The sequence below is a fragment of the Micropterus dolomieu genome, linkage group LG12 (assembly GCF_021292245.1).
Source record: "Micropterus dolomieu isolate WLL.071019.BEF.003 ecotype Adirondacks linkage group LG12, ASM2129224v1, whole genome shotgun sequence".
Classification (NCBI taxonomy): domain Eukaryota; kingdom Metazoa; phylum Chordata; class Actinopteri; order Centrarchiformes; family Centrarchidae; genus Micropterus; species Micropterus dolomieu.
In genome coordinates, this window is record NC_060161.1 from 20,539,166 (window position 1) to 20,558,224 (window position 19,059).

At 38.7% G+C, this 19,059-nt stretch overlaps 1 long non-coding RNA gene across 1 annotated transcript; it reads right to left on the bottom strand.

Moving 5' to 3' along the window:
- Nucleotides 1-14,080: 14,080 nt before the first annotated feature.
- On the bottom strand, nucleotides 14,081-18,664 carry LOC123980823. The gene is made up of 3 exons (XR_006827558.1): nucleotides 17,705-18,664; nucleotides 16,890-16,977; nucleotides 14,081-14,676 (listed from the first exon to the last, which is right to left on the bottom strand). It is a non-coding gene; the product is annotated as an uncharacterized LOC123980823 (long non-coding RNA).
- Between the last annotated feature and the right edge of the window lie 395 nt (nucleotides 18,665-19,059).

Consider the following 19,059-nt stretch of genomic DNA (forward strand, 5'->3'; position numbering starts at 1 on the left):
GGAGAAGCAGCGTTCAGTTATTATGCTCCGTATATCTGGAACAAACTCCCAGATAACTGCAGGTCTGCTGAAACTGTCAGTTCTTTTAAATTAAGACTGAAGACTTTTCTTTTTACCATTGCTTTTAATTAAATATTTAAGATTGATACTTACACTGCAACTTTTACTGTCCCGTTCTCTTTTTCTTTGTTTTTAGCTTTTTATCATTGCTTTTAATTAAATATTTCGGTTTAACTCTTAACCCTGATTGTAACACTGTAACTTTTATTATATTTTATGTTGCTTTTAAACTTTTTTATATTTCCCTGTTGTTTATGTTTTATGTAAAGCACTTTGAATTACCTTGTTGTTAAAATGTGCTATACAAATAAACTTGCCTTGCCTTAGTTTAGTAGTAATGACCCTGTTGTTATCCTTTAGTGATGTTTGAAGACTAGAGAACCATAAGAAAGTAATCTTGAAGAGTTCCCTAATTTCCTCTTTTTGTTTTTATTCCTCCCTGTTATTCCCTAGTAATCACCAGTAATAGTCTGTTTAGTATTAACTAATGCTTTAGTTAAACGTTTCATATACAATTTCCTACTAAAATATTCATCCAACCAGCTTCCCAGTACCTAGTTAAAGTGGTGAATCTCAAAGTTGAATGTCTACTGTTTTCTCGTACAACCCGAGCTCCACCAAGGGGACAGAAAAGGTATAACACACAAGCGTTTAAAACTCGGCTTACACAGACAATGAGCGCCAAATATCTATCACCATGTAATGGTATAAACGAATTCTTTGCTGCAATGCTTACATCTAAATTGTCTCTTGACTTAAAACATGTAACCATCAGGTTTACACTGAAAACATGTATTTAAGCTTTGTTACGCCTTTTATTAAGTATGTAACAATTAAGAAACCCTTAACCCTCTAGTGTTTAGTCTTGTTTTGCTTGTCTTTATCTAAATGTTTAGAACTAAGTATTTTTCAAATGTTGATATTGTGGAGAGAGACATTAAATGAAAATACGTGCAATATATATATATATATTTTCTTTATCCCACTAAAAAGTTAACACTTTTGAGGCAACTCCCCCAGAGAAACCCCCTCCCCAAATTGACGTCACTAAAGAAGGAAAGTAGATAAAAGGCCTTGTTGTCTTGTGTCTCACTTTTTTCTAAAAAAAAACAAAACACTCTTGAAACTAAACTCTCTTGTATCCTCTCGTAATTAAGCTTTCGTGAACTTCCTTTACTTTTGAAATTCCGATCTTTTTTTGGTTCGTACTTTAAACTTCCTTCAGACGAGCCGAGAAAGCGACTGCACTTGAATCCCCAATTTTCTTAGCGGGAGATTTGATTTTTGTTTGGAGCTGCCTGGGATGAAACTTTCCCCAGACTTGTTTAAACTCAGCAACATTAATTAAGCCTATATTCACGGGGCAGCGCAAACCTACGGCGAATGTGTCTTATTTGATTTTGTTGTTTTAACATCATCCGATCGTTCTAAGCAACTTTGGACCCAGAAACTCAGAAGCCCGTTCACTTCTCGTCTCGAGTTGAACGAAGTCACAGCTCCAACGACAGAGTCTGGAGTGTGTTCCGCCGAGCTATAGCGACACCAAATGAACTCAGAGTGCAAAGCCAGGGCTGACCGCCCGTTGCTGCAAGCGTTTTCCCGCAAAGGACTCCGGAACGAATCCACCGGCTTGAACTCGACTCGAGACGCCACTGGGGTGTCCGACCAAGAAAACATCCGCGAGCCAACCGGCAGTGAGCCTTTGCTACGGGGAATTACGACAAAAGTAAGGCAAAACAAACTACACTCATTGGTGTTCTCTAGTTGGCCCTCATCTATAGTTAAGAAATACCTTTATTATTATTGTTATTCAAACTAAATTTGCAATAATTTCCGACTATTCGTTCCCTCATTCTCATAGAATCCTCTCCCTCTACAATATAAACTGAAATTCCATCGAGCCTATCATATTCTGTTCATTACCTTCTGGTTTGTTTCATGTTGACTGTTGTCCCTGTAATATCCCCACATTTACTCCCACTGTTGTACTCCCTTTAGTTAGTCAATAAATTTCACCTTGATCACAGTGATTTGTGTGTGTGTATTGTTAAGAATCTGGGGTCCCTGTACAGAGGATTTACCCTCAGATTTGAGATTGACTGACTGACTGAAGTTTATGATTTCAGAATAACTAAACCATTAATAACTATTGAATTACCAGAAATTCGTGTAATTATCAAGCGATACTCAAGGACCTAAAGCCTTGGGCGGACAAGCAAATTTTAGGTGGTGCCCTGGTTTGGAGGTATGAATTAATATTCCCTAATATATTAATTTTCATAACTTGATTAAAAATTATACGTAGTGTTAGACCTGCTACAAGATTCACAAAAGACTTAAAATGACATAATAAACTTTATAGTGATGTCAATATGTATCTCTACAATAACTAATCCTCACCTTCATGCTTAAGCACCAGTATTGGCTAACAATTATTCAAAATGGTATGGTCCATTTTAGGGGTGTCTGAAATTGTATTTTGACATTCTTGAATATAATGAATGTGAAATATACTTCTACTCTTACTTGTAATAAGTACAAGTGGTGCCTTGACAACCGGATGCCACTGCCGTGGCCTATAAGTACAGGTGGTGATGCACCTGTGTCAGTCTCTTTCTTACCTGGACTGGGCATTTTGGCTGTTGGTGACGGTGATCCGGCGTTGTGGTGTGCTGATGCGAGTGCTGTTACAGCTGTTATGGCCTGCAGCGCAACAGTTTAGCCGGTGGTTAATACCCCTAAACCTGCAGCGTCGCAGGGCGGCATCCTGTATGCACGCGACATTGCTCTTGGTCTGTGTGGCAAGTGTGCTGTCTGCTTGCATGCTGATGGAACTGTCTTCTGTGTGCGGGTAGTGCATCGCGGTTAAACACAATGCTCCCTTGATTGTTTTAGAGCGAATCGTTGCTATGCGGGCTGTCTCGATCTGGCCAGTGGCTGATTATTTGTGTGCGCTGTGGAACCGTGGGGGTATGTATGCATGTCTCGTATTGTATTCCATTTGATTGAATATATACCATGCGAAATATAATATAAATGGTGCTAAATCTTCCCTTCCCTTCAGTGATCTGCTGCACTGCTGCCTCGGCGGGGGTTTGAACGGCGGCTCGGTCTGTTTTTTTCGTGCCTTGGCTTTGGGTGTCGCTGTCTCTCCCCCTGTGGGATTGCCCTCTGCCTGGTCGGCCCAGTTCCGGCTGTGTCTTGGCTCTAAGCGGGCTGCCGGTTTTACCATCTTTTTGTTGGTTGGGTCTAGTTATTGTATATTTAGTTTATACAGTTGGCATTTTGTGGTGTGTTTTCAATTTTGGTTGGTTTGAATTAATTGATTTGTACGTTGATTCATTTTGGTGTGTTTTGCTTTCTTTTTAGCCACTTTTACACAAGATTTGTCCTTTACCAAAAGTAAAACACTGAAATGAGCTCATTGGATTAGGTAGCTAACAGAATATGAATCTACTTCTAGGTAAATAGCTGGCTTTTGGTGTGCACATGCTGGTTTGTTCAGCTACCACGATCCACTGTGGTAATTTCTGTGTTTACTATCAGCTGGACTCAGAGGCCAGCATTTGAAATGGTTTATACTAAACTGTTTCCTGAATGTCTAAACAGAGGTGACGAGAACAAAGTTGATCAAGTCAGAATAGAAACTATTAAGATAATAAAAAGCAAAGTTGAAACGTTATTTTTTTCCCTGCTTTTCTTCTGTGAAAATTGTAGTTATCAGTGTCGGTCATATTTAAGTCGATACCTAAAAATGCAGGTCAAAGATATTTATATTAGGTACTGTCTGAATGTCACAGTTAAAGGTTCAGTATGTAAGATTTAGTGGCATGTAGTGGCGAGGGTTGTGAATTGCAACGCTCTATCCCTTCTACCACTGCCCCCTAACATTTCAAAGAGGGTAGGACAGCTATGGTGTCTGACCCAGCACAAAAGGTCTCTTCTGAGACAGCAGAGAGTGGCCAGTCAAGAAATTAGGTTTCTTTAGGTATATTTATTAAGAAATTATATTTACTTAGTTATTCAGTAAAACCAGATATTATTGCGACTTTGCCACTGACAGACAACATGGAAAATGTAAGCCAATAGTGTAAAACACTGTCACGGTTTCTGCACCAGAGTCCATTATAAACCACAAATTAAATAAAGTTTATACAAACATTGACAAGGGAAATATATTAATTCTCTCTATGATTATGGACCATCGCCAAAACTGCCCGCCAGCTGGCTCGCTGCCAGATTATAGTGCTTTAATAGCGGAGAAAAATATAAATAAATAAATACTTTGATGGCGGTGAAATAGATAGTTACTCACATAATCACTTCCTCTTTAGCAGTTTTGCCTACAAAATAAAAGCGCGAGAAACCTTGTTTAATGCAGTCTTGTATTTGAAGTTGAACCGAGCTTTTACTTTGAAAAACTCTGAACGACATTAAAAGAGTCTGTAGCCTGCTTGATATACCTCTGAAAGAGCCGTCAGAGATCGTGATTGCCCTAAATGTCCTGTGTCTGGAGATACTGGGGAAATGCAAAAGCGTCTGTAGGCTGATGGATGTGGATTAAACACCGAAACAAAGACAGTGCAGCACATGCCGTGATTTGAGACACATTCGCTGCAGAATTCATTTGTCGCAGAGAGAGAAAAAAAAAAAATAAATGTCCTGAAATGGGATTGAACCTTCAATCCCATCTAATATTTGAAAATATTCCTCCGATTCAAAACTTATTTGCAGACCCCTGCAGTATATTACTACTAATTCTTCTAACGTACGTATTCTACCAGAAGTAGAACAAGAAGAACATAGTAACGTAACGCGTTCTGTAGCGCTGTTTGTCTGTTTTCAGCTACTGTAGAAACACGACGATGCAACGTGGCGACGTCCATGGAAGGGGGTACCCACGGTTATGTACATATAAATGTCTTATTCTAAGGTAATAAAAACATAATGGTTTATTTGGCAAGGTCTTTACATTCCACTGAAAACATAGTTATGGATCTTATATTGCATTTCTGTCGACAGATCCTCAGAAATATTACACACTGAACCTTTAAAACTCTTACACAACACTTATGCTAGCTCATGCTCTCGGTTCATGAAAAATGTAAGAACTCTTTACACTTTTGCAAATAAATATAACCTTTGTTAAATATAGCTGAGGCTGAAGCTCACAATTCAAGTCAAGACGTATTTAAGGTGCCTCGTTTAAGGCAGAATTACACTGAACAAAATTATAAATGCAACATTTGTTTCTGCCCCCATTCATCAGGCCTATTTCTCTCAAATATTGTTCAAGAATCTGTCAATCTATGTTAGTGAGAACTTCTCCTTTGCCGAGATAATCCATCCACCTCACAGGTGTGGCATATCAAGATGCTGATCAGACAGCATGGGTGCACAGGTGCGCCTTAGTCTGGCCACAATAAAAGGCCACTGATAATGTGCATGTATTTTGGGGGGGGGGGTCCGGAAACCAGTCAGTATCTGGTGTGACCACCATTTGCCTCACGCAGTCCAACACATCTCCTTTGCGTAGAGTTGATCATGTTGTTTATTGTGGCCTGGGGAATGTTGGTCCACTCCTCTTCAATGGCTGTGCGCCATACAGTTAAACATCCAACTAAGCAGGGCCGTCACTCCCCCCTTAAAGTCGGTGTCCCTAAGGACCACCGCCCGAACAGTAACACTTAAAACTATGCAACAGATCTAAATAACCTAAATTACATCAAAATGACACAAAGAAGATACATGACCTCTGTCCCGGCCACTTAACCTGCAACCTTCCCCACTTATCCTCAGCAACCCCGGTACCTGAGAAGCAGATTAAGAGAACATATACAGAAGGAACAGACAAATGACAGTACAACAGGCAATATCAACTTTGGAGCTCATACAAATCCCCATCAATGCAGAGGAGCACGAGAAAGTGCATCTGCAATAATATTCTCTGACTCCTTTATATATCTAATATCCATGTTATTAGCCTGAAGAAACAATGACCACCGCGTCAATCTCTGGTTGGGACATCTGAGCAAACGCAAAAAGGTTAGCGGATTGTGGTCAGTGTACACTACAGTCGGCCCTCCTGCTGCAAGATAGACGTTGAAATGTTCTAAAGCCCAAATAAGTGACAATGCCTCCTTCTCAATCACAGAATAGTTACTCTGATAACTGTTAAACTTTCTGGAGAACAAACTAACTGGTCTCACCAAACCCTGGTCATCCCCCTGGAGCAAAACGGCGCCTGCTCCCATCTGGCTGGCATCCACTTGAAGCATAAAAGCTCGATCAAAACAAGGAGCTGCTAGGACAAGAGCAGTTTCACATTATCAAAGGCTTGTTGACAACTAGCCGCCCAATCAAATTTCCTCTTTGCCTTGAGCATTTCAGTGAGGGGAAACACAACTGTGGAGAAGTTTTTGCAAAAACCTCTATAATAACCCACTAAACCCAAGTACCTCTGAAGTTCCTTTTTTGTGCTGGGTGGTGGATACTCTATTACCCTGACTTTGGCCTGGAGCCACACAGCCCTGTCCTACCACACGGCCAAGACATGTCACTGTCACCATGGCAAAGCTACATTTAGCCAAATTAATGGTGAGGTGTGCTTCCACCAAACGCTCAAACAATGCACAAATGCGCTGGAGATGTGAATGCCAGGTGTCACTATAAATGACCACATCATCAAGATAAACAGAACAACCTGTCAAACCAGACACTACACGATTCATCAACTGCTGAAATGTTGTGGGAGCATTCTTTAACCCAAATGGCATCACACTGTACGAATACAAACCCGAAGGTGTAATAAACGCAGAAACTTCCTTTGCACGTCTGGACAAAGGCACTTGCCAGTAACGTTTAAGCAAATCAAATCTGCTAACAAATTTGGCAGATCCCACCTGATCTATGCAGTCATCCATGCGTGGGATTGGAAACGAGTCTGATTTTGTGACAGCATTTACTTTCCTAAAGTCTTAACAAAATCTTTGTGTGCCATCATGTTTTGAAACCAAAATACAAGGGGAGGCCAAACTGGATGCAGAACGAACAGCAATATCATTTTGGAGCATGTAATCCACTTCAGCATCCAAGTAACTCCGTTTAGCTGGCGCTACACAATAGAAATGCTGTTTAATCGGCTGAGCATCTCCAACATCTACATCATGTTCAATCCAAGTGGTACGTGAAGGGATATCACCAAACAGACATGGAAACCTGTGTACCAACTCAGCCAATTCACTACGTTGAGACTCGGGCAGATGAGCCAACAACTTATCCAAATTACAAAGAAATTCTGAATTTTTCAGTCTCCCACAGAGCAAACTTTCGTCTGGCTCCGGCACCCCATCTGACTCATGTGCCAAAAGCTCTGAAGTCACCAAAAGCACTGGGCACACAACATCCTTCACATCCTGACCTTCATCAATCTCAACTGCACGCTTGTAATAAGGTTTAAGGAGATTAACATGATACAGTCGTCAAGCTTTATGTCTTGGCGTCTCCACAATATAGTTCAAATCTGAAAGCTTCTCACTCACAGTGTATGGACCAATATACTTAGCATGAAATGGTGACCCCACAATAGGCATCAGTGCAAGGACCTGGTCACCTGGACTGAACTCTTGTCTCTATCTAGCTCCACACAGTATGCATGCAAGAGAGACTTAAGCGTCTGATGGAACCTCTCCAAAGCCCCCTGGCTTTGCGCATGATAGGCTGAAGACTGATTTTGTTTAATGCGCAGCAGCTTCAACACTTGACCAAACATGTGAGATGTGAAGTTTGACCCCTGGTCGCTCTGGATCACCTTAGGAATGCCAAATATGAAGATGAACTGTGGCCCTAACCACTGACTTAGTTGTAATGGACCTCAGCGGGTATGCAGCTGGATACCTGGTGCTCTGACACATAACGGTAAGTAAATATTTACAACCAGACTTGGCACAAGGCAATGGACCCACACAGTCAACAATAAGGTGTGTAAATGGTTCACTCACAGCTGGAGTAGGCTGTAATGGCACAAGTTTAATACTCTGAATCAGCTTACCTGTAAACTGGTACACATGACAGGTCTTAATATACGCAGACACATCCTTTTTCAGTCGAGGCCAAAAGAAATATTTTAGGATGTTAAGGTATGTTTTCCGGACACAAAAATGCCCACACTCATGTGCCACCTTCAAAACAAGTGGACAAAACTTCGATGGCACAAGTACCTGGAAAACATCCCATTTCACACCATCCTCACTCACTGGAACCCATTTTCTGAACAGCAATTCATTATGCACGAAGTAGCCAGATGCCACATTACCAAACTCCAAGGCAGGCGCAACACGCTGAAATGTTTCCTTCAAAGAGACGTCAGTAGTAAATAAAGGCCAGCAAAGCGCATGCACAGCAGTCGTGCACCTGAATACATTTTTGATTAATACAAAAATTAATCAAAAATGTATTCATCAAAAATAAATAAAAAAATGTATAAAAAAAAAGATTGGGGTCATAGCAAGGTTGAACAACAAAGACATGGGGGTGTAAAAATGGGTGTTTGTATTTAGACACGTCCGGCCTTATCCTCTATTAGTGGTGGTAGGGGTCGATCACCAAAAGGTCATATTTGACACTACTGGAGTTCGGTACGCAGATTCAGACGTAGAAAACTGGCTCATGATGCAAGATGCCTATACTCTACACAAGACGGCTCCAGTGCATTTTAAGAGAAACAAGGTTTTAGTGAATTCAATAGATTGGCAATTCCAGCTAGATTTAGTCGACATGTCTGCTTATTCTGCTGAAAATGATGGGGTACGCTATTTATTCACGTGTATAGATTTGTTTTCAAAATACGCATGGGTGCATTGTTTAAAAAATAAGAGTGGTAAATGCGTCACAGCATCCTTTAAAGATATCTTAGCTGAAGGTAGAATACCACATAAAATTCAAACAGACGAGGGAAAAGACTTCTTAAACAAAGATTTTGATGCGTTAATGAAAATTAATAGTATCGTACACTTTACCACATCAAATGAGAGTAGTATCTGTAGTAGAGCGCTTTAACAGGACTCAAAAAATCTAAAATGTGGCGTTATTTAACAGCCAATAATTCTAAACGATACGTAGATATATTGCAGGATTTAGTCACCTCCTACAATCATAGTTATCATCGTAGTATTGAAATGAAACTGATTGATGTAACAAAAGACAATGAAGACATCGTATTTAACAACTTGTATACAACAAAAGATAAAAGAGTAATTCGTTTTAAATATGAGGTGGACGATACTGTAAGAATTTCAAAACTATGCGGCCCTTTTAAAAAAGGTTATGAGCAAAATTATACTGATGAATATTTCACTGTAAAGGAATACGTGTCAAGGGACCCTCCTGTTTACAGGTTAAAAGACTATGATGGCAAAATATTACAGGGAACATTTTTATGATTAAGAGATGCAAAAAGTTATTATGGATAAAAACAAAACATTTAAAATGGAAAAGATTTTATCTAGAAAGAAAAGACAAGGCCGGGACATGGTGTTAGTAAAATGGGTCGGATGGCCAGATAAATTTAACTTGTGTATTTTGGAAAAACAGGTCATTCAGCTACCTTAGCAGATTACAAACACACGTATAAATGGATACAGAGGATTTTTTTGTCACCCTGCCCAGCAACTCGTCTGCATTATTTTACCTGAGCAATACAATAGCAAACTTTAGAACGAAACTATCCAAGCCTTTACACTTTAAATCAGCATACGAGGTGGGTTTGATAGAAATACTAAAAACATGGAAATCTTTTTCATCAGAAGACTCAAAATTTGTAGTGTTTGATAAAAAATCCAACAAGAGGGTAGTTTTATCAGCGACACAGGGGTTCTATACAACAATGTCACAGATAATAGCTGAACTAAACAGTAGAAAACGACATGGGTGACATTCAGCTTGATTTACCAACAGAGTAAGCATTTTACCAACAAGAGATGTAGAATTAACGTTTCAAGGAAAATTTGCACAAATGTTGGAATTTATCCCCGGAGCGGCTTTTAAAACTCACGAGGGAATTTAGATCTCAGCCACGAACTAACACAGTGTTGACACAGATGCAGTATTTGGCGCCACATCCTGCCGATGTTAATGTAGGGATGTATATTTGTTTATACCGATATTGTTGATCATCAAACAGTAGGGGATAGTTACGTCCCTCTTTTAAGAATAGTACATATATCGGGCCAAACAACCATATGATCACAAAAACTTATGACAGACCACACTATCTGAGGCTCTGCAAAACACACATTGATAGTATCGAGATTTTTCTCAAGACAGGTCAGAATCAACATATCCCTTTTACGTACGGCAAAGTGATAATAAAGCTACACTTTAGACCTGTAAAATATCAGTATTAGACAAAGAGCAAACATGTACCAGCCAAATGCTCACAATGCGGACAAGTACGTTGCATATTATACAACCCAAGCGGGTGGTGATTTACCAGGATACAGCGGGCTCGGTGCTCAGTATGGTGTAGGGTTAGGGGATATCTTTAGGGGTCTGTTTAGATTAGCATTGCCCTTACTCAAGAAAGGATTTACATTTGTTGCCCCTCATTTAAAGACAGCTGCTAAAAACATAGCTACGGATGTTATTACTAACGTCATGAACAGATGTCAAGAGGGGCCTTGGCCCCCCGACCAATAAAACGACCTCCTGGGAAAAGAGGGAGTTCCCCACCAAAGATGCGTAGCCGAACAACAAATAAGAAGACCCATACTAAGAGCAGAAAAAAATAAACAAGCAAGGAGAGGCAAGACAAGAGACATTTTCTAACGAGAATGTCGTTGGTACATAGCCTGTGACAAGAGTGCGTTAAGTTGGAGCTAGACCTGTTTATGGTGCCGTTAACACAAACAAGTATTGTTTGTATTGAGAAATGCGTCTACGTCGAATTCCCTCCTCTAGCAGCGATATCAGACTCTGCACCCCTTGAATTTTTCATTCCAGCTAGTACAGAGGACTACTTGGATCTAAACAATACGTTTCTGTACACGCGCGTAAAAATAACCAAAGGTAACGGTGGAAACCTGGATCAAGCAGACGAAGTGGGCTTTACCAACTACCCTTGATGTACAATATTTTCACAGTTTGACATATCATTGGGGGACCGACTCATAACGCAATCATCAAACACATATCCTTACAGGGGTATAATAGAGTGCCTTTTGAACTATGGAAAGGACGCTCTGCAGACACAGTTTGGATCCGGACTATTTTGTATGGATACAGCAGGTCATATGGACAACGCAATGGCTGGAGGATGCAATGAGGGACTAGTTAAAAGAATGGAGTACACACAAGGCGGCCGCGTAGTGGAGCTAATATCCCATTTACATTCTGACTTGTTTTTTCAAGACAAGTTACTGATAAATGGGGTTGACCTCAAGATAAAATTCATAAGAGCTAAAAACGAATTTTGCTTAATGCGCAACACTGTAGACGACTTTCGGGTTAACATTAAGTCAGCAAGCCTATTTGTGAAGAAAGTCACAGTATCTCCGGCTGTTAAGCTAGCACATGCTAAGGCATTAATGCATGGCAATGTTAAATATCACATAGACAGAGTCTGTCTTAAAAATTTTAGCATCCCAACGGGCACTTGTGTTTGTAATCAAGAAAATGTATTCTTGGGACAAATACCCAAATTTATTGTAGTAGGATTTGTAGATCATGAGGCATTTACAGGTAGTTATGCGCGTAAACCATTTACATTTAACCATTATGATATAGAGTTTTTATGTTTATACGTTAACGGCCAACAATATCCTTCAAAACCCTTTCAACCCAACTTTACCAGAGGGAATGCCATCAGGGAGTATCATCAATTATACTCGGCAACTGGAAAGTATCTTAAAAACAATGCTATGGCCATAACCCGCGACGAGTTTTGTAATGGATATAGTCTGTTCTGTTTTAACCTGAGCCCTGATGAAGGATGCGGAGACCATATGTCGCTCATTAAAAACGGTAGTGTTAGATTAGAGGCTCGTTTTAGAAATGCGCTTCTCATGCACTCAACTCACAATAAATGAAATATGATTCTATAATTGAGATATCATCAAGAAGACAGGTTCTCATTAACTTTTTCTAACTTTAACAAACGATAGTATGAATACGATAGAACTGTCAAAATAAATAAATAAGCACTGTAAAAAAATAAGTTTTCACAGAAATATACTGTATTATTTTACAGTTTTTTCAACATTACATATAAATACCATGAAAATACAGAAAAATACTTATTAAAAACATTAACCATAAAATAAAAGTCTGTATATTCATATAATGAGAAATTATAGTTTTTTTTTACAGGATAATTCCATTGCTTAATTGCCCTGAATGTAAAGTTACATTGAATTCTATGTAAAAAGACAAAGAAATTCACATATTTAAAATTAAGACAACTTTCTGTTTTTTTAGTGTGAAACTTTAAATTTAAGGTAAATAAATGTAAAAAAACAATCGTAAAATAATGGTAAAAAGTCTGGCAGCAAAAGTTGCCAAACACTTACCGTAAAATTACAGTAAAGAACCATAAATTATTCTATGGAATAATACTGTTTTTAAATGCAGATATTTACTGTAAACATTGTCTATATTTTTACAGTCCAACTGCTGTAAAATGAAAAGAAAATCTCATTTAAAAAACATCTGTAAAATGTTAAACAAATGTATAAATCTGCATATAAACTGAAAAATATTGCAGAAATACCTTAAAATTACACAATTAAAATGTTTCTGCTGTTTTTACACAGTATTCTTTGGTAAATTCATAAGATTATCTATTCCATCCACAAAAACTCCTTGTCAAAGTACAGATTTTTAGATTTAAAACACAAAAAAATTATAAAAATATTCCTTAAAATACCGTGTTTTAAAACCGTATCTTGAAAGCTTTAGGCTTTTATTTTATGGGATTATCCAATCTATTAATAGTAAATTCCTGTTAAATTTAGTTTTTAAACTGTAGAATAAATAAAATCACGTGATAATAGCTTGCAAAACCCTATTTTTATAGAGATTACTTTATATAAACAATATTTGACAGTAATTAAAAGCAACTATCCAATATATCTACGAACTTTTCCCATAAATGTATGGAGTTTACTTTGAATAAACATACTTTTATAGTAATTACAAGCAACTATCCAATATATCTATGAACTTTTCCCATTAATGTATGGAGTTTACTTTAGAGACATTCATAGGCCATTTGAGGCTAAAAAGACCTATTCTCATTAGGTCTTGATGCACAGCTTACTGGTGTTTGGGCTATATATCAAATGGTCATAAAAAGTGTATTTGTTGTCCCATCTTGGTTCACTCAAAAAACTGAACTGTTTTAGGTTCGTTAAAAGCAAAAAAATGTAATGAACTTGTATAAGAGTAACACAATGAATGTCAATTGATCCAACTAAAAATAAAAAACTTCTGATCAACAATATATTTAAGCTTACCTTTCAATATTTTATTTGGAGTAGTAAAAATATATTTATATTTATGTTCAATTAATTAAAACATTAGGTTTTCATTCAATATTTTTTTTCCAAATTAGATTGACACAATTCAAATGTTTGTCAACTGGTCCCACACAAATCAATTTCAACTTAATTTTGTTATGGACTTTATTCACCAACACATCACTATCATTTTGGTGCAATTGGTGAAAAAAAATAATACAGTAAAATTATTGGCACTATAAAGTGTTAAAGTTTGCAAAATAATGTTGTCAACAATTTTGATGATGCATTGCCTAGAATTCTGCCTATTCTGTAGAATACTCCAAATAATTGGATGGCTCATTCATAGAGTTTGTTCTTGAGCATCTGTACCTTGGTTGAGAGTTTGCTAGTGTTATGACCTGGCTCAAAAAGCCACAACAAAAGGGAGACACACCATGGTAAAAGTTTAACAATATAGGTTTATTTAAACCAAAGTATTTCAAACTAACATTAAAGTATGAGGTATGTAGTCTGTGGTTTCAGTAGTGTCTGTGCATGGTTGCATGGGTGTATGTGTGAAGGTGTTGTAGCATGCAAACAAGACAAATACCACAACGCAACAGTCCAAACAAAGAAAACCAAACTAAATGGAAAACCAGGGAGCCAGCCGCAGGGAGGTCTGACCTGGTTTTGACAGCAGCCCTCTTTGCCGAATGCGAAAACAATCCCAAATACTCTACAGGGCAATTAGCCCAGGTGCCCAGAGCCACTGCAATCAGCTCCTCCTCCTCCTCCTCCTCCTCCTCCGAGAGAGAGAGAGCGCAAGAGAGACAGGCCACACTCATGACCCCACAGGGTGTCACACTAGCATCTAGTTGAAAGAATCACTTGTGAAGTACCTCAAAGGAAGGCTTTAAGGTTCTGAGGATAACGGAGGTTCAGTGCATAATTGCACCTATTAAGAGTGCACTTGTAGAGGCGGTGTCTCCCAAGTCATGCAGAACTTCAGCACCCTCTGACTATCCCAACATCAGCTGGAGGAGTGGTGGCATCACCTCCCTCAACACGGATGCTGTAAAGATAACTTGTCCAAGCTCCCTCGGAACAGCTGTAGCATCAGATCCTTTACATAGGACAGAAAGAAAGTAGAAAAACAAATTATGAAATCAAACAGATTTCGCTGAATTCTAAAGAGTAATATTGGCTTTTCAGGTGTCCCTTATGTAATGATTTAACAAAAATAGCATGATACAGTGCTATGTGTTTAAAAATTACAAGATGAATTAGTGCTGGTGAATTAAATATTAGATACAATTGTGTATCATTTAATATACCTCACCAAGCACTTTATTTGGAGGGTGTGCAGTCTACTGCAATCCAACAGCTCTGCCATAAATTTTACTTTTACTAAGCTTAGATATTGAAGAAGTGTTTCTATTATTCTGCCCCCCTCATGTATGTCAATGGGGTAGACAATATTAGGAAAACTTTTAAATATAATGCACTCCAGTACACCACCCACTATGAAATCAGTAATAACAGAATGTATGACAGTTGTCATTTTTGATTGCATTAGACAGCAGATGTTCCTGATAAAATGCATTGTGAGTGTATATATTAGATTTCCCAAAAGAGACAAAAAACAAACTGGTTTTCTGCAAATCGTTAGAAAGTAACAAGATTACAGTTGTGGTAAAGGTTTACACACACTTCTAAAGAACATACACGTCATGGCTGTTTGGAGTTGTAGTTATTATTGGAAACCCAATCTTTCGGTGATGAGTCATTGTCACAAAAAACCGTCATGAATTTTGGTACTTTTATGAATTTATTATGGGTCTTCCGAAAATGTGACCACATCTACTGGGTTAAAAATATACATAGAGCAATGTTAATATTTGTTTAAAAGTCCCATTGTCATTTTTACCTCAATTAGACACTTTTGGTAGCCATCCACAAGCTTCTGGTTGAATCATTGACCACTACTTGATAGATTTGGAGCAGTTGAGCTAAATTTGACAAACAGACTTGTTTCTTCAAAATAGTTCACATGTTCTCGATTGGGTTTAAGTCAGGTATGGAGGGGTGCTGTTTAAAATTTTACGATACCAGTACCAAAAAAACTTCTTATGACAGTAAGAAGTACAAAACGAGTAAGCAGTAGGGGTGTGTATCTTCACTGGCCTCACGATTCAATTCAATTACGATTATCAGATCAACAATTTGGTACCTCATTACGATTACGAAGCTACAATGCGACTGTAAGACAAAAGTATTTGTAACAAATCAAACAAGTAGGTAGTAATGAAATGCAGATATTTAATGTTACTTCATATAAATGCAGTTAACATTGCATAGCATTATTACTGACTCCTTTTGCTGATATTTTTTATTTTTGATGCTGCTGTTATTAGTATAGAGTCAGATTTTAAGCACTTTACAATGCTCCAGCCAAATCATGTTTACTCCACCTTCATATATCTGATCCTTTGTTTGGGGTGGTGTGACGCACGTATGGTATGACCCACAGGAGACCCGGGTTCAAGTCCCATCTGTGACACCAACGTGTCCCTTCCCTGAGCAAGACACTTAACCCCTAGTTGCTCCAGAGGCGTGCGACCTTTGATCTAAATAGCAATTGTAAGTCGCTTTGGATAAAAGCATCAGCTAAATGAATAAATGTAATAGTCTAGTTACGTTTGTTTCACTCTTCCTTGGTTGCGCGCGTTAGACTGTGTGGCTTACAGTGTGGTTTATTGTGTCGTCCATAGCGAGACGTGATCTGCTGGGTTCCGATCTTAACCGTGCGTCTGGAGACTCTGCAGAGGCAGCCGTTGGCCCCGTGTTCACGACCAGCTAGAAGCTGGTGTGGTGAGGAGCGCCGATCTCTTGCTGCCTCACCAGCGTGGCGGGAGCCGTAGAGACTGTATTGTGTTGCATATTTTCTGTTGAACATCTTAATTAATTTACTTTACATAACAAACCCCATATTGTCTCTAATGGGAGCAGAGATTGCCTTCACCTTTTTTGTTACCAACTTGGAATAAATACATTAACTTGACACATGTTTTGGGTCATCCTTTGTTTTTCCCACCCGATTTATTTATCTCTTTGTTAGTCCCCCACCCCTAGACAAGTAACAAGGGATGTAACAAGCTGTCTGTTTTTTGTTTCTTCATTTCAGCCAAAATCACGATTCACAATTAATTTTCATGTATTTAATGGCAGTTGGCTTTTACTGCCATGAAATACGTGTTCTTTACAAGTGTATGTAAACTTCTGACCACAACTGTAATATTTGGTTTAATGCAGGTAGTAACTACTGAAATTACCAACCGGGTATTCTTTGAAGAGGATGTTTGGGTCTTCATCAGGTAGAAACCAATTGCCCTGAGGATGATCTCCCTCCTCTTTTCAACAGTTGCTAGAGAGACAAAAACAATACAGAAATACTTAAGGACTGCACATACACACATACTACACATTCTCACATGTCCAGTGATGTTAATGGTATGTGTCCTACATCTTTGATTTCATTAAATTCTGAAAGGACACAATAAACTTGCTATGAACATGTCCAGGGAGGTACACCCTCCCCCATTGCAACATTGTGAACAAATCTGTGTTGAAAACATAATAAACAAAAGAAACCTTGCTGTCAAATAAATTATGTTATTATCACGGTGAAGCCTCTGCCCTGCTCTCTGTGTCAGGGCTGAGCGTCTCCACATAGACGCAAACACAGAGCCAACTTAATGGCCAGCAGAGAGGCCACAGGTAGAAACCTTAGTGAGCAAAAAGCCAGTATGTCATCAATACACCTGTTTAACAAGCGCATTGTATGTTGAGAAGCAAACTTTCTATTACTCATTCCAAATGTCAATATATCCGATCCCTAAACATAGCTCTGGTCATTGATGTGTGTTTAAATAGTGAGGCAACTGCAAACAAAAAATTTTTGTTTGAAAGTGGCACAAATGTTGCTGATTAGGCTTTGTGAGCAAAAATCAAATCCCAATAGTATACTCATCAGGGTGCATACACAGATGTTTTGGGTTTCTGACTGTTTACTACTCTCTATACGTGTCAGAAGAGACGAGTCAACATCAACTTATTATTCTATAATGTTTTCTACCAATTGCAAAACATACCTTTGGGCCAAAAGTATGCGAAGTTCCCTTCCTGCAGAGCCTCCTTTCTTCTTCAACACACTGAGGAGATTGGAAGTGTGTTTGTCTACGAACTTTGAGACAGTGGAGCAGTAGAAATCCTCAGAAATTCCACCTAGAAACATATTCCACAAGCACAACATATTATTGGTAGTTGAAGAGCAGCCTTATGCGCTCTCCTTTACCTGGGAAAGGGAAGAGGATGAAATAAAGTCTTGGAAATTCAGAGAGAAAAAGAGGCACACTTTCGTAATTTGTAGCATTACACTGACCTAAAAGCCATGTCTACTCTGTGATGCCCTCCCCCCCATTTATAATAACAGATAGCTTGCACAGCTTTAGGCTAATACTGACTCATTAAAGTTCATAAACACTTCAAACCATTGGCTCAATACAATACTAATAAAAGTCCAAAATATCTGTTTGTTAAAAATTAAAATTACCTGTTTGTACTGCAAACACGTAACTTTTGCATTTATTACGACCAGTAAAATAAGCCTGATATCTGAAAGTATAGACAGGAACACAAGAGTAATACTAATCTCTCCAAACCAAAGACACTGTGTTACAAAAGCAGCCTATGAAGAGCTAAAGCTTAAGAGCTTAAACACAGACATGTAAAAACAGAGCTTTCTCTACGCACACCATCAGCAAAGGCTGAGGTGTTGAAGCGCCTGTAAACAGTGTTGCTATCGACAGCAGAGGGTAACGTTCAAGTGTTCACGGATTGGCAGGCTCGGCGGGATAAAAGCCTATCAACCTGAGTCATGCAGCAATGTTAGCTAGCTAACACATGTCTCCAAGAACCACCTCCCTAGGCTAGTTTACCTGACCTGACTGCTTATTCACCCGAAAAATGCAGGACACCTTCTATCACAAACACAAAATACAATCATGCTCAATATGAAAATTCTACAAAAACAGGTACGGGTAAAAAGAACAGGTCCTTATATCTTACAACTTCCAAAAACGAAGACCATGAGCAACTAGTCCGCCAAAATTAACTCAGAAGAAACAATCAAGTGGTATCGCACATGTGCTAGCTGAAATCTTCTTCTTCTTCTCCTTCTTTCGGTATGACGGCAGCTGGCGCTGCACCACTGCCACCTTCTGGATGTAACAAGTACTCAATCTAATCAGTTTTATTTAGCCTCAATTCATAACAAAGGTAATCTCATTGCACTTTTCATATAGAGCAGGTCTAGAATATTATTACCAGAAACCCAACAATTCCCACCACTCCCTTTAACAGGTAGATACCTCAAGCAGAACACAGTATCGGGGTGGTTCGGCCATATGCTTCAATGTCAACCCTGATTCACTGTTGTGATTAAACA